This window comes from Enoplosus armatus, chromosome 13, assembly GCF_043641665.1.
Source record: "Enoplosus armatus isolate fEnoArm2 chromosome 13, fEnoArm2.hap1, whole genome shotgun sequence".
NCBI lineage: Eukaryota > Metazoa > Chordata > Actinopteri > Centrarchiformes > Enoplosidae > Enoplosus > Enoplosus armatus.
The window spans coordinates 19,775,863-19,793,272 of record NC_092192.1 but is presented as its reverse complement, the minus strand read 5'-3'; positions in this window follow the sequence as shown (position 1 = coordinate 19,793,272).

Below are 17,410 nucleotides of genomic sequence, written 5' to 3'. Positions count from 1 at the left end.
AGTATATCAGCATGTGCATTCACCGGAACAGGAACAATTGCGGGGTCTTTTTGTTTTGTTTTGTTTTAAGTTTTTACTTGAAGATGCCGTGCTAAAGGACATGCAGTGTGCCAAATTTGTGACCTTCAAGGGAAAGTATATTCCTTTTTTTTCCCTGCCTTTCTTCCTCCTAAACAGCAACCACTCTGGGTTACATAGTTGATCATGGTGAAAACAGGTCACCTTGGCGACTTGAATGTCTCAGTGGACATGTAGAGCATCCTAAAAATACTGTCCAGGACAGTGGAGTCTCATTAGTCACCATGGGGAGAAAGTACTGACCTACTAGCTCATTCCAGTCCTTCCTTCCCTCCTTCTTTGGTTTTATCTCTACTTCCTTTCTTCCTACTCACCTTCTCTCCTTCTTCCTTCCTTATTTACTTCTCTCCTTTTCAGACAACAGAAGTAGATGATGGTATTTTTTAGGGCTCTTGTTGAAGGGTAGGATCAGTATATCATCATAGACATCCAAAACATAAATAAAGACCCACTTCAGAAGTGATGACAGTTTGATCGGGCTGAGCGGGATTAAGACAATACTCACAATAGCCATAGTCTTTGCATAGGATGAGAATTAACATCACATCTGAGGGAAAACTGACAATATACTTTTGCAATGCATTCCTCCATGTTATTCTATCAATCGAGTATTTTCACTTCATTGGTGGTGAATGAATGAAAGACCGTTATGATGTCAAATGATGTTCATGAAAATGAATAACAGCAAAAAAAAAAAAAAATGTCATTGTGAAACCGTGAATCTCTTAAAGGCCTTCAGTTTTATCCACTCATTTATTTATTAACGACCTTTTTTTTTTTAATCTAATGTATAATTAAGTTCAACACTTTATGAGGGTCCTGATTTATTTTTCACAGCAGTGAAAGAATTATAATATAGTGCATCACACTATCATGTCCCCACGTACCTTGTGTATCGTAATGAATACCTATAACAGAGCAACACAGATGGGCCGTGTTTCCCTCACATCTCTTCTAAAGACTTAATTGACTGTCACTGTTAAGAATTGAAGTTTATACACTGATAAACATAAATGTGTAAAATGGATACATAAACCCACTTAGTCACTCATAACACAAGAAAGTTGGACTCTTTAATACTGAATTACCTCATCTTTTGTAATTACACAGATAATTGGTGTGACGCTTCCTTAAATGTTTAATGTGACTTTCGACCACACTAATCCCACAGTTTTATTAAAGCTAAAGATCCACCTGTAGCCACGTCCACAGAGATCAGCCATGTACTTTCATGTTAAAAAAAAAAGGCATCGAGTTTTGTATGTTGTTAAATCTAAACACCAGTTTCAAAGAGAGCGACGAGCTGGGGGGTTGTTTTCCAATCATTACTGTATTCATTTCAGATGAAGAGATTGTTTTAGTTGTAGGAAGTCATGGTGGTTTATACCAAAGAAACCAATCATTGTGAGCCATGAAACATCTCTGAGAGAGCTCCTGGAAGAGTTCCTTCTCTGTTTATCACATATCAGGTAGCTACCCTGTAAGAAGCTGGAGCAGATGAAACCTTTAGACATCGTTCTGTTTTTTAGTTTCACTTTTTTTACTTTTATTTTTGAAGTGGTCCCTAGGACCGTAAAATAGCTCGGTGGTTTTGTTTACACAAACATCAGCTGCAGTGAGGAGAGAGGAAGAGATACATGGCCTCACCTATCTACGACGTGCCTATGGTTAAAAATGAAGCAATCATAATTTAACTCATGTTAGTGGAATACTTATTGATTATATTTTAAAAGAGAAATATATTGTTTCATTTGAAGTTTTTTGTAACTTTTTACTTTTAATGTTGGTTTCTTTTCGCGAGGATGCTTGATATTTGAGGCTGACTAATTTGAATGTACATATCTGTGAATATTAATTGCACAGAAAAAGGACTTTGATATCAACCCCTTACAAATATTAACTTTATTGGGCACTAACAGATGGACACTTTGATTCTGATTTTGTATGCATGGCACGTTGAAGGTAAAAAAAACTTTAAAAAAACAACGACATACTGCTTGGGTTGAGATGTGATCAATTTCTAATAAAAATAGAAATGACTTAAATACGACTTCTGCTGTCATCATTTTTCATGTGTGGGCTCCACAGAGAATTTCTGTGCAGCAAGAAATAATGTATCGATCACTCAGTCTGCATTGATTAGAGCCCACACACTCACTGCCGGCAGATAGTGCACTCAGTGATCCAGCACCATCAATGGTTCTCTTTCACGCTGCTTCGAGCCATTTTTACCTCTAAGAAAACAAGTACATCTCTTGCACTTTATCGCAGACATCCCACACATTCAGTCAAATGGCTTCATTTTTGCAACCTGAAGTCTATTTCTCTGCTGTTTGTCCAAGCAGAACATTGCTCGGCCTTCTGTTTATTCGGTCTCGTCTTGTACGCTGGTCTGCCTCTCTGCCTCCTCCATCTAACCCCTGCCTGTAGTCTGGAGTCGCGGGGACAGCGCCGATGATGGGAGTGATGATCACTGGGGTGATAATGACATCAAATGGAGGAAATATTCAATAAGCCCCCCCACACTGGAATGAGTCAGCTCTCCTGCCTCCCCTCCTCCTGCTCCTCTCCCCTGCGTCTTGGACTGTTCGCCCAGGATCCCAGTGCTCTCGTTTACCCAAGGTGAAGGTGGAGAGAAAACTAAAAGGCTTGCTGTAATGTCATGAGAGGGGCGATGCCCTGGTGAAGCTGCGTGATGCTTTGTTTAGTTTTTTTTCCTGAATGTGCATTATTGGACTGTTCAAGCAGAGCGAAAGGCAAAAAAAGAATCAATGAATCCTACTATAAATAATAAAACTTCTGCTAACTATACCAATGTTACATACTATGGAGCCACAAAGTGTTTAATAATAAATAAATAAATGATTGTAAAATAAATAGTAATATGAATAAATGGTATAACATATGTAAATGAAACAATAACTTTATTATACATTGTTGAGCTTTATTTATGTTTGGCATTTTTATTTCATGTCACTTTTCATGACAATGGTGTTGTCACCGCCCTTTCAGCCAATCATATGCCCCCTGCTCTTAAGCAAACAAGCTACTACTGCTACCAGATCTGTTAGCTCGAGCAGCAATATCAAAGGAATTCTGAATCAACTATCTAGCTGCTGCTGTAAATAAACACAGTACAAAGGCTTTAGTGGGCATTGAGGAGGCAGTGAGGGTCTAACAAAAGATGCTATTGAGTTGCATTATGGGAAATGTAGGATCGAGTGGTTTTGGAGCTTGACCCATACTACAGACTAAAAGTCAGGATATGTCCGTCTCTACAGCTTCGATCTCTTGTGAGTTTCCCAATTTGATTGAAAGTACAATGCTACATCGTTGGAGTACCCCTTTAATGGCAGCAGCTAACATTAGCTGGTTTATTCAGAGTTGATTCAGCCAAACACAGACAGGCAGTCGTTCTCTGGTTGCTCCAGCCAACAGGAGCCAGCAACACTGGCTCGTCATATATACACTGTGGGGTCCAAAAGTCTGAGACCACATTGAAAATCTCAGATGTTTTCACGTAAACCTGGAAATAATCACAAAGTTTGAGGATTCAGAAACATTTAAAAACACAAGAAGTTATGGCATGTAACGTGAAGAAGGAATATTTTGATTCTGCACTATTTTTAGGTCAGCAATCAAATTTAAGCAAATTTGTGGCATCGACCAACTTAACTCCTTCATGCAAAAGGTCAGATTTCTTTGAGTTGTCCCTTCCATCGAAGCATGCGTTCAGATGACACTCAGGTGGATTTGATCTACTCATCAGAGGTTTGCTCAAGTAACTCAGCTTGCAGCCAGTGTTCACCTGTTATAAATATGGCTGTGCCTCAAGTTTCCAGCAGATCATTGCTCACTAAGAGGGGCTTTCTCAGTGTCAAATCATGGCTAGACTAAAAGTGCATGGAACTCTAAAACACTTTGCAGAAACGGGATCAGTTGTATCCAAAGCACCATCAGGCAGACCAAAAGTGACCACACCATCAGAAGATCAATACATCAAGCTTAGTTCCCTGACAGATACAAAAAGCAACGTCATCACAGATACAGAAGTTGCTAAATAAAGAATGCAAGACTCCAATCAGCAAAAGTCCTGTCAAACGTAGGCTGTGTTGTAGTGGTCTCAGAGGACGAGTAGCAGTTTCTAAACCGCTTCTCAGAAGGTAGAAAAAGTCCTATTTACTGATGAATCCAAGTTTGAGATTTATGGCAGGAACAGAAGACGAGCAGGAGAGAGAATGATACCAAAGTGCCTCAAACCAACAGTCAAACATGGTGGTGGGAATATTCAAGTCTGGGGGTGTTTTGTCCACTCTGGAGTTGGACACCTGTACCGAATCGACTACACCCCGACCAAGGAGAAGTACCACTCCATTCAGAGGCATGCTATAAACTCTGGTTTGCATCTTGGTGGATTCATACTGCAGCAGGATAATGACCCCAAACACACCTCAAAGCTTTGCAAGAACTACTTGAAGACCAAAGACGACCAGGGAGTCCTGACTGTCATGGACTTTCCTCCACAGTCACACCTGAACTCAACCCCATTGAACATTTATGGGGACACTCGAAGACTCAGAAAACCAAACACCCTGTGACATTAAAGCAAAAGGATTTTCTGAAATTCCTGTACATTTTTCAAAGAGTCAACTTTCACGCAAATTGTGAAGCTGATATTATCATTTGTAATGAAAAAAATAGTGTTACATTCGAAACAACTGCAAAATAGAAGTATCTTGAAAAGTGGTCTCAGACTTGGACCCCACTGTGTGTGCATATATATGTATACACACACATATATATATATATGACTGTAGTGTTAACATAACTCCCACAACTAAAGTGATGTTAAAAAAACCCAAAATGATTAAATTCACAGCTTGTTTCATAAGCCCATATGCGCTGAGCACAACGGCAACATTATGTCTCAGACCTCATTTGCTTTTCATGATCATCTCCTTCAGCTGTTTACACTTATGAATCACAAACCACCATGAGCATCGAATGAATCAGATTGTTAATGATTTCCAAAATGTTGCCTGTAGCAGTAACACAGCGTCCTTCTACCCGTATCCCTAAATTTATATGCCCTCCCCCCCTTGTCTCACATCCTTTTCTTGTTAGATCATGCATTTAAATTAGGCAACTACAGTATGACTCCAGTTATTAAGGTCAGCTGAGGGACAAGTTGCCCATTGCCTTCCTCCTGTCGAGGGAGCTTTGCCGTCACCAGACATATGCTAAGTGCGTCATTTGCGTCATTTCGGCGGCTCACAATCAAATGTCTCCACATGTGTGGCCACTTGTTTTGATTGCAAATTGTGTCATGATGCTGGCACCATTGCAAATCCTCATCCTCAAAGCTCCGCACCAGAGTGGGGTGTGGCAGTCCTTTGTCCTCTGGGAGTTTATTATCTCTTTTTAACTAAAACGTATTCACTCCCCTTGAAAGTGTTCAAGTTTTACTGAGTCAAAGTAGATTTTATGTGGCTTTTCTTTTTTGGGGGACACTGATTCAACTGATCAAAATGGCCATTCAATGTCAAAGTGAAAACAGAGTGTTCTAAATGAAAAGTACTCCCTTTTAATAGGGCCCACCAACTGTGAATCACCACTAGTGCAGGCAGTTGCTTTGAGAAGTCACATAATGAGTTAATCAGTTAGATCACCTGTTTGTGGTTAAGGGGCTTCAGATGATTGTTCTATAAATACACCTGCATCTGGAAGGTCACACGTCTGGTACGCCAGTCAGTACCATGGCAAAAGCCCACAACATGGAGACAAAGGAACACTCCAAAATTGGCAATATAAATGACATAATATCAGTTCAGTACATCGTTACACGAAACATCTCTCCCCAAAGTCTATTTGTTGCCGGAACAAATAAAAAGCTCATTAAAATGAAAGAGCCTGTGACAGTAACTCTGTAGATTTGACATATCACATCACAAGTTGAAAATCGAATTAAGCCACCGTCAATTGTATCAAGAATTAAGTGTCTTAATTAATTCCAATAAGCTTTAGAAGTGCATTAGAAACTGTGATTGACAGTTTCTCTTTGAAGTTTCTCTTTGTCAATTTCTTTTACAGTTTTTAGAGGTTCAGGCTTGAGTCTATTAGCCCTTTTTTCTAATTTTGTTGACACAGTACTTATTAACAGACTCACAGCTCTTTTGCTCTGTTATCTCAGTGTTTGGGTTCAGCAGTTTGTGCCATGTGTCCTCTCTGGTCACCTCCCCACCTTGCCTTGTCTTGTCTATTCCTCCCGCACCTTTGACCCCAACTGAACCCACGACCCTGCCGATGAAGCTGCTGCCACGCTGGAGGAGACTCCACCTCCACCTTGTCATAATGAGACCTACTTCCTCTCATCCTCCTGGGACAGGGGGCTAGTGTGGGTCACCTCTCTTGAGGCTCAGGGATAATTGGGTGTTTTAAACAATCCAGTGAGAATAAGGCACACCGAAGGCCTACACCCATATTTAGCAGCTCCGCACTTGCTATTGTCTGATTGCACTGGGAGAGAGAAGCTTGCTGTTTTTGATCTCATTTCTCGCCTGTCTCCTATCTGGGTTAGAGGCGGGCTGTTATTGGAACGGCCACCTGTGGCACCAGGAGAAGGTGGGCTATAATGGATAGCTGGGGGTTCCGACATGACAGCCACGGTGCCAAGGCTGTTAACTAATCTGGATCATTAGGACGAGGCCTGTGTGTGACTAATAGGAGACAGTGGCTCTAATGTGATGGAGATGAGAGGAGATGGACTGGCCTGCCGTGCCCCGGGCCTGTGACAAATGGAAGCCTCCATGTTTATTCCTGACCCGGGCAAGCAACCGGTCACTTACAGCAAAATTGGCTTGAGGACAGACTGACTGACTGACTCTGGGTCAGTGTCAGTAACAAGAGACAGAATAGCAGCCTACCTCACCAAACCCGAACTCCTTATGATATATTTTCTCGGCTCTTTTGGATATAACAGCATCAAAACAGAGTTTGGTTGTTCGTCTTTTCCCATCCATTCTTTAAGCCGGCTGGCAGGCGCCACAGTTAGATTTGGCGAAAAGGCCTCTAATCTCCCTTAATAACATGAACATCAGTTTAGTCAACAAAACTAAAAACATATCATATAAGGAGGAGGTTGGGGAAGTGGAGAGAGCTGTTGGCCCTTTGTTGTTTTGAATTGTTCCGTTCAGTTCAGATTTGTAAGATTTGTGGTCACTATGTTGCTCTTTCAGTTCTTTTCTACGCTAAGTGATAACGTCACTGTTCCAATGCTTGATCGTCATTATTGTGTATGCGGCTTTCATGGTCTTTTGATAAGCTTTTCACTGTGAAGTAGCCTACCGTGTATCAAGGCTGAGCTAACAATGGTGCTTTCAGTCACCAGGAACTCTGCTGCTGCTAAAAGCTATTGATTCAGTCAGTGACAATGATGATTCAGGATAGTAAGTTCAGTCTGAAGGTTCAGTGTTAAAGATTTGTACTGAACGCCTCTGGAACGATGAGCTCCGTATGCTCTCCAAACCCAGAGGTGGACAGATTGACGAAGGAGCACTGTAACAGCATCCATTGTGTGTGGTGAGTCCCGCTCTGAGGAAGCTCCGTCTCATGGGATGGGACGTCGTGGGCAAACATGACGAGGCCTTTAAAGAGTTACACAAGTGTCCTCAAGTCCTTTTGGCATTTTGTCCTCGGAGGAGGAACTTGATTGCCGTCGCAGAGCAGCTGGTGTGAGTGAAAAGTTGTTGGGGGGTTATGCACGTGAAGGAGCTTTGGAAGGAGCCAGGCTTGCTGTTTTTTCCCCTGTTTCCAGTCTTTATGCTAAGCTAACCCTCTCCTGGTCGAAGCTTCACATTTGATGCATAGATATGAGAGTGGCATCAGTCCTCTCATCTATTTCCCAAAGTGCTGAACTATTCCTTTCAGCTCACGAGGGATCAGTGTGGTTTTTGTTTTTTTTAAACTCACATTGTAACAGCCAAGCCAAGTGTTGTTAAGCCAGCTTCACTCCTGCAGTGTGTTGATTCTTTCTCCAGCTACGGCATAAACACGCCTCCAGAGGAAATCGGTGACTCTTAAACCTCAAGCCGGCCGTCACTGGCTTTCGCCTTTTGTTTTCCAAACACACGTCAGTTAGAGTTGAGTTTGTGTATTATGCTTCCTCCTTTCTGGTGGAAAACATCTCAAGGCCTGTAACAAGCGCAGCAGAGATCAGGTGAGAAACATCCCCGGGATAGAGTGCCATCAGCTGCGTAGTCTCCCCCTGCTTCTCTCTTCGCTGCTCATCTGTGACACGGGAGGCCTGCTTGTTATGATGCCATTTCTTGTAGGAGGCTGTCAGGTGCGGAGAGATGGCTGAAAGCTGGTAGAGAATCATAAACCCTCCATTAGTCCCTGTTGTGTGTCTCCACGCTGCAGAGCCGGCTGCCCACGCCGGGTGAACCTACCAACCTGCATGCCTGGAGGACAGCAGTCTCTCCCTCATCTCTGTTGTCTCTGCTGTTGTTGTTGTTTTTCTCTCTTTGTCTTTGTCTTCCTCTCCTCCTTTTCACCCTTTGTCTGCATTCTGTCGTCCTCGCCAGCTCCTCTGCGACAAGCACGTCCGACTTCAAACATTTTGTGCAGAGTAAGTTATGAGAAAACATTCAACTCATTGATCCTGTGACTTTGTTGTTGGATTGAATAAGAACACTCTTGCTGCACTGAGCTCCCACGTGTATTCGGTCACTCACCGACTAAAGGATCTTATCAGATCAAATGTACACTTAACTGGTAAACAATGTGGAAGAACTTTTTACTTTTTTTCTCCACTACATCATATCGCTTATCTGACAATTGGAGTTATTAGGGTTATTTTTCATTAAAAAGAATATATGATGCATTCTTCTGTGAAAATAATCTCCCTCTTTCTTCTAGTGGAGCAGTAGTAGAATGGAGTCCTAAAAGTCTTATAAAAAGTGAATAAATCAGCCAGTGTTTCAGGATCACTTCAACCTGTTTTCGGTGCAAATCAACTTGTTTCAAGAATTTCTTTGAAATCAACTGCCTCATAATTATAGTGTTAACCTGTCTTACTCTGTTCTCCCTGCACTGCAAAGTAAAGTTTGTAGGTTAAACACATAATAAAGTAGTTCAAATCAGCTCTGCCTAAACCAGCTACAACACAAACGCTGCTATTATTCATTCATCAGTAATAATAATCCCATGATATATATGACATAATAGGTGCTTTAACTTTTGATACTTTAAAGTACATTTTCCTGCCAATACTTCTGTACTTTCACTTAAGTCGTATTTTGCTTTTACTTGTAATGAGGTATTTCTACATTGCATCACTATGCGTGTGAATCTGAATTCTTCCTCCACCACTGCATACAGCATGCAGCAACCTGTACGGTGTATGTACACAGGAGCTGCACACATGCACACTGCGTACTTTCATGAATCCAAAACAGATGGGGAAAATGTTGGGCGCTCCGTTAGAGATCTGCCTCCTGCAGGGATAAACCTTGTTCATCTGAGCCCCATGGGACTGGCAGGATACTCCTTACCCCGCAAGTCCACACACTGGGGTTTATTAAGATGACAGATAAGACAGGGAGACAGGGAGAGGAAGGGATGGGGGGTAATAAGGAACAGAGAGTACATTATGCAGAAGAGAAGCCCAGCCTCTGCTCTGCAGGGTCGTTGCTGTTACACCATTTAAACCTACACATATGCACATGTACATAAAACACTGCAGAATTTTAACACACTCAGCTGCCTAATTCCTCTTTTCAGGGGGGACACAATGACATAGAAGCCTGTCATGGTGGTGGGAGCAGCAGAAATCGCATGTATGGCCCGAGCCATGTGACGACAAGGACTTTGCTTTATTACGCAGTAGCTATAGTGGATCTGAGTATGTTAATAAGCCGTGCACATCATCAGTGGCCTTGACTTGGTCTCTTAAGTGTGTGTTTTATAGAAAAAAATGAAAAAGTATGCCATGTCGGAGCCCATGCCAGAATGAGGAGCGCGTCACTCACTGCCCGCGTCGACGTATTTTAGCTCAGGTGCTCTTGGTTTAAATGGAAAGGTCAGGCACGTGGAGCCTACAACCTGTATGCACATCCAGTTCATACACACATGGGAATTTACATTTTGATACGGAATTTAAACCCACGAAAAACCTGACAAAATGTTACAGCATGCCACAACCCGTGCCTCACTCGTTCCACATCCACTTGCCCCGGATTCAGGTCACACTTTGATGCACAGCAATGTGATGCAGCGGTCTACTTGTAACTCTATCATTGACTCGGAGCCCTGTGGCACAATGTGATCTTCTTAAGTGTTCACTGTACTAGAACTCTCCCAGGTTGAATGATGGACGGCCCAGTGGAGTCATGGCTGTGAAAGATGATATTTTAATTCCCTCATTTTTATAGAGCCCTCCTGGCTTGGTATCCTCTCTCACCGAACGACCTTGACAGACAAAGAAGCCTCAGCATAAATGAACAGGAGCTGGTTAATAGTTAATGGCCATCTCTATTATTACTTGAACTGGGAACAGCAGAGCCAGTACGCATGCATGTGTTTTTTTGTGCTCGGTTATGCGTGCGTGCTCATTCCAAAAAGACATGGTTTGGTTTTTTTTTGCTAGAAGGGAAACCTTTTTGTTTACAGATGACCAACGGAAAAGGTCTTAAATTATTGTTACTTTAATAGCTGGAGATTATTGGAAATGTCAGTGTCAGCAGGAACGACTCTGGAAAACAAATCATTAAAAAACTGAAAGGAAAAATAACGCTGGCCGATGTTTTCGTCGGGATTTCCCTTTTCCAAATTGTCACCTTTTGCTGCTGAGAGTGCAAAGAAGGCAGAGAGAGAGAGAGAGAGTGTGTAATGGCGTAAATGTACTCACACTGTAGCGAGCAGATTTCTGGCTATCTGTCAGAGGCAGCTGCTTTGTCACTGCATTTAAGAGTCGGGTGTCTCAGCCACCTGTGTGGGAGCCTGCACATAAACTGAAAAATTTTCCATTACGCGTGCCGTAATGGAGTCCAGGGCTAAGTAGCGCAGATGGGGAGCTTCCTTTCAATGTATCTTTATACTGAACTTCCTTTTAACACATATTTCAAGTTATCTGTTCCCACTAGACATATCGTATCACTATCGCATCAAATGGGCTCCATCGTGTTTCCAGGCAGCACTAATGTGAAGAATTTATACCTGATAGCAAAGGTGGCCTTGTGCCAAGAATGCTGCTTCTGATACAACTTCACATCAAGAGATATGCCTCTTCTGAGGACTACTCATGTGATGAAACCACTGTACTTACTATCTGATCTGAGTCTGATCTCCATACTTCACTGTATAAGACTCTTCTTATCTCATCTTCAAGTGCTATTTGAAGATAAACACGGACGTACAACAGAGGAGGATTTCTATGACTTTGCATGATAGCAATGAGCTTAAACACGCATTTCTGAAAGCCAGATCAGAATTTGGCTAAAAGGCCAAATCCAAAAATTGTCATCCACAAAAAGAAGAATTCGCCTTTGGATGCGTTTCATTATCTAAAATCCTGCTTAGAGTTGGTCCTCAACAGATCTTTTATTTATTCTAAATGATAATGTCTGCCCTTCTTAGGTAACAGCCTCAATGCATGCACTAACAGTGTGTGTGTGACACAGAAACCAGCCCTAGTCTCTATCATCTCAGCCTCGTTTGCATCCAGTGTCCATTCCTGCTTGCCATCATTTGTTAGGCAAATATTGCACATGCTTCAGGTTGACCAACCTTCACCTAATGTCCTACAGACAAATGTCACAAGGCCCACAACAGTAAATAGGTATATTCTGGCTTCCCATTGGTGTCATGAAAAATGTGTTTTTGTCTTTGTAATATACACTTCCATAAAGTTGTGGTACTTGCAAAGGGCAGACTTTTAAAAGAACAGTCAACATTCATGCTGAAGAGGCTGAGATATCTCAACATCCCTGACTAAATAAGTTCCCTATATACTCGGGAGTCCAAACTCTGGTGGTAAGATGATCTGGACCCAATAAAAACATGAACTGTGGGGCGACCCGGTATCTCTCCTGGTAAAGCGCGTACCATTAAGACTGAGTCCTTACCGCAGCAGCACGTCACCTTCCCTACCTCCTACCCGCCTACTTCCGGCGCCCTTGCCCAGACCACACCCCTTAGTTTCGCTATCGTGTTGGCAAAATCTGTCCACAGACAGACAAACATATAAACACCACATGCAGACTCACAAGGTGAAAACACAATCGTGAATCGTGTCCTCCACTTCGGACAAACCAGTCTGGCAGCAACAAATCTTAGAGTCTGAGACCAAAATGTATCTTCCAAAAGGAATTAACCCGGATATTCAAAATGCTACAGAGACATCCGAGCCAGCTGTACTTTACCAAAGAAAGGGCTTGCAGAGATAAGACTATTCTCCTTGGCTTGACGGTGGATGTTGACTGGCTGGTCATCTTGGGAGCTGGCCTGCTTGCTGCTGACATGACTGGTCCTCACGCCTCTGAAAATGTCTGAGCAAATGTTCAAATATGCAAAAATTCAGATATGGATTGTTTCGATAAATCAACCACATTAAAAATCAAAATGGTTACTTTCTAGCATGAAATGACCAAAACTGCAATGCAAGAATACTTCCAGTCATTCGGACTGTACTTGGCTGGATGCAGATTTTGAATTGGAACAATACTTGGTGTTGTGACTGATGACGTTTCAAGAACATCATGCCCTTCAAACTCCCCACTCCTGGTATGAAATACGCGCTTTTTGTTAAAAAATTTGAAGCCCAAGCTGAGATCATAAGGTGGCATTTTCTCTTGTCAAAGCAGATACCCACAGAGGACATGTTCCAGGCTGAGTAGTACTCCTGGTGATGAGCAGGCCAGTAGTAAGTAGCCATGAGTAAGTGTAACATCGGTGGAGTACACTTTTCAATTACTGTTTTCCTGAAATCAAGAGAAATCTGCCACTGATTTAGATGGTTTTGCCTAAAGTGAGTGCAACTTTGCCTGTTTTACCTGAAACAGATAAAGTGGATTATTAACTTCATTCAGGAGCTTTTAAAACTACCATTTGATTTGGAAACAGGCGAGATCATCTCACTGCACCGGCAGGTTTTTGGAGTGCCCGTGGTGTCTTTGAAGGCTCACTAAACTGTGCCACTCTCTCTCTCTTGTCTGAGTTTCGGGGTACACGCCATCCCGTCTTGTGTCGTGCTGTACTGCACCATACTGTACTGAGCTGGGCTTCGCATCTAGGCCATGTAGGCAAGCTGCCTTCTGCTGCGTGTGTCTGAAACTGAGCTCTGTGCCGGGAAGAGAGCAGTATAATCAGGGCAGTGTTTTATTTAAAGACTGTAACGTGGGCAGCAGCAATTCTCAGGGGCTTCGATGCTTCACAGCACAGCTCTCATAGAGGTGATCAGACCTCCTACTAACTTTTAACACCTCAGCCCTTTTCTCCCCCAACTTTGAATCTGGTGCAATCTGGAGCTGGACAGCCGCTCGCTCCAGAGTGCATGATGGTTTTTATTAAGCCTTATGAGTGATAGAGACGGGACCGGAGAGCGGCAAGAGACGGAGATATTTCACGCAAACGAGGAAGACAGGGTGGAAATTTGTTTTGCATACTAATAAGTCTATTTGTCACCATTTGTCACTTGTGTTTGTGTGTAAAGTTCAATGACTTTGTATGTTTCATTAGTTCTGTAAACATGTGGGCGGACAAGTATATGTCACGTGCACAGCGGCCATGTGATGCGCCTGTGAAAACATGGAGGGAGGTTCGTAAATCACGTGTGGGTAGCTTTTTTTCCTGAGGGTGGCCCTTAAAGAGCGAGCGGTTCTGTCAGCCATCGAGCTCTTTGTGTGTTTCAGAAGGTGACGGAGGCCCAGCTACTGCAAGAGCCACAATAAAGACAACTGTTACAATATCAGAATTACTGCTGCAGAAGCCCCTGAGTGTTTCAGTTGATATTCATGACTTAAAAAGCAACAATCAGACTTTTGAGTTTGGGAAACAAAACATTCTTGGGTTTTATTTATGAAGAGTTTAAAAACAGTTTAAACAGGACTGCGTGGGTGTAGCTTCATCAGATTTGACCGACAGCTCAGAGAGTACTCAGTGATTTAGCATTTCAGTCCAATAACATTGTCAGACTCACAATGGATAATAAATCAAAAATGATAAAACCCGGCGCCTACATTACAAGGTTGATCTTGACAGGTTACTTGTGAAAGAATTTGAGGAAGTTCTTAAAAGAATCTGATTACACAACATTTTCCTCAGAATATTTTAATGTCTTCTTGTGATGGTGTTACATAATTTGTCAACTATGGCCTACGCCTAGTGAACGAGCCTAAATCGAGTGAAAATATTAACTTAATGGAACTTAAAAAGTAAGGCTGAGTGTGAACGTCTTCGGACATCAGAGGTTTATATTTCCAGCAGTTGTAGAGCCTGTGGAGGGTGAACCTGCCTTAGACTCCAGATGACTGTCAGGTCCGCTGATGAGTAATTTCTCCTCTAATCAGACACACCACTGCTTCCTGAGCTACTTCCCATCTGGAGGATAAAACAACCCTGCTGCCGTTCTGCTTGTTAACGCTGTCATGCCGTTCAGGCCGTTCTCCACACCACGCAGCTGTTTGTGCTGCAGATCATGATTTTAGTTAGAAGAGAAACATTAGCATGCCTATTAAATACAGCCTTTTTTGTTTTTTTTACTGGCCATGACGTCTCCAGGTACTGTTTATTTTCACATTTGGTAGACTGAACCTTGAACCCCCCCCCCCCTTTACTTTATTGAAAACAGTAATTTTGCTTTAAACCTAAACTTGACACAGAAAAAGAAACTCTATTAATACAGAAACAAATGCAAGACTCCTGGGTCTTTGGGTAAATCACTGACGCACCATGTTAAGAAATCCAGATCTGGACAGTTTCTGTATTTTCCCTCTGTCTGTCCATTCAGATTGTTCCAGTGGAGATCAATAAAAATACGGGGCTTACTTTGTTCTCACAGGAGACTTTTTCTCTGCTTGTGCATACTGTGTGTGTGTGTGTGTGTGTGTGTGTGAGCCAACTTTCAAATGGTTCTATCAGGCCCTCAAGAACTTCAGGTCTCCCTGTAAAGACGACAGGAAATGTTCTGTCCTACTTAAAAGTCTTAAAAAGTCCCCCTCCACTCAGAAATGTGCTTGTTGCTACTTCACTTGGATATTTGAGCTCCACTGTGCACAATGATATACAACATGTGCAGAGGCACTAGAAGGTTGTTTTCACATCCATCTGCTGAAGAGGGAAAGTTTCTCTGTGCTCACCTTAAATCTGAGTTTAAGATATGGACGTGTGAGCAGGTTTTTGTGACATCACTAGCTTGGGAGCCAATCACAGTCCAATATGTAACTCACAAGTGTGATGTGGAGGCCTCCAGTACACATACAAGAATACAATACATGTCACTTTAAGGGTACAGTATTAAAGCATGTCTGGAGGGGACCTTTGTCGAGAAGGTCGTTTCACCAAGTTAAAAAACTAGCACGCAAACAGTTCACAGTCCACAAGAACAAGACAGACAAGTTTCCTCGTCATGACCTTTGTCTTCCAGCACTGTTAACACAGAGAGCAGGGCGCGTTCATTGAGTCTTTTAGAAATTCTGCTGCTCAGCGCGTTTTGTCAACATCATCCACCAATTTTATGACGAGATGATGGCGAGTGACCTGTGGTGGCCAGCAGAACTCCCCACTAGATAATTGTCCGTTAAGATCATAGATTCTTGTTGACGTATGATGTTAATACTGGTGATTTTCTTTCAACAAACAAACATACTGTGTGTAAAAACTGCTTTCCTTCCTTGTATGGGAGTTATATGTATATATATATATATATATATATATATATATATATATATATATATATATATATGTAATTAGTAATTGTAATTGTGCTTTGGCAACACATGTCAAATGTCATGCCAGTAAAGCCTATTGAACTGAAATGGAAGTAATTGAGTGAGATTTACTCGTCTGCAGGGGCAGTAAACACAACAGAGCTATATTCAGAGCTTAACAAGATATTTAGGGCTGATGAACAGTAATGTTAACCAAGATAAACAGCATGGCTACGGCTATGTACTGACACTCCCCCGCAAGACACACAGAGCTGCTAGCCCAGCTACAACACAGGTGCCCACACACACACACACACACACACATACACACACACACACTGCCAGAAAATGTGCTTCTAGTGACTGTCAAAGCTCCACCAGACTCCCTGTCTTTCAGCAGAGACACAGAAAGACTGACAGTAGCTGCTCAAGGCTGCTTAGCTCTGACTGCAACACTGAGCGGTGGACAGTCAGTCCCCCCCCCCCCCCCCCCCCACCGTGCCCCCCGACCCGCCTCCTGCAGTCATCATTCCCTCCCTCCTCTGGTGAGAGGGTTTTAGCAGAATTTGATGGTGTAGTTATCCTTCAATTGCACATTTGTTCTGTAATATGCATCATGAGCACACAATCTAAAGTAAAATAAGGGCCTTAAAGTGGCTCCTGAATAATTACTTCATACTGAGGCCCCCTTGGGGAACCCAGGGGGGGAGAGGGAGTTTGGGAGGTCTGATTAGGGGCCACTGGTGGGTGGTTTGTAGCAATGCATCATATTTTATGAGCTCATCACAGGTTTTGTATATAAAATATAGCTGTGAGGTAAATTAGTGGAATAGAAAGTTCCCGTCTAGTCTAGTTCTAATCTAGTAGAGCAGAAGTAGAAAGGAGCATATAATGGAAATACTCAAGTAAAGTACACCACAGTATTACAAATACTGTACTTTATTATTTTCCAGCACTGATGAGGAGGAGCAGAACCAGTGGAGTGGAGGATGTCATGGGATGTGATGGAAAACTGCTGTGTTTATACGTGTGTATGTGTGTGTGTGTGTGTGTGTGTGTGTGTGACAGAGGATGAGATAGATAGAGAGGCGGGAGGCGAGCTGTGTCCAGTCCAGAGCTCCAGCTCAGCTCACAGCTTGTTAAGCTGGACTGTCTGCTCATCTCGTCCCACCCACAGACAAGATGCACCCTCTCGCTGCTCTCGTAGCTTGTGCTGTGTGTGTGTGTGTGTGTGTGTGTGTGTGTGTGTGTACAGTATGCACGCACACACACAGTTCACTTGTGTGTGTGCGTGCTGCTTTTTCTCACATTCCATTCGTGAATGTCTTTACATAACTGTGACTGCATATTCCTCCTCTTGTAGACTTTCTCTTGATATGTTCTGCGCAGCATAAATCTCCAGTGATGCG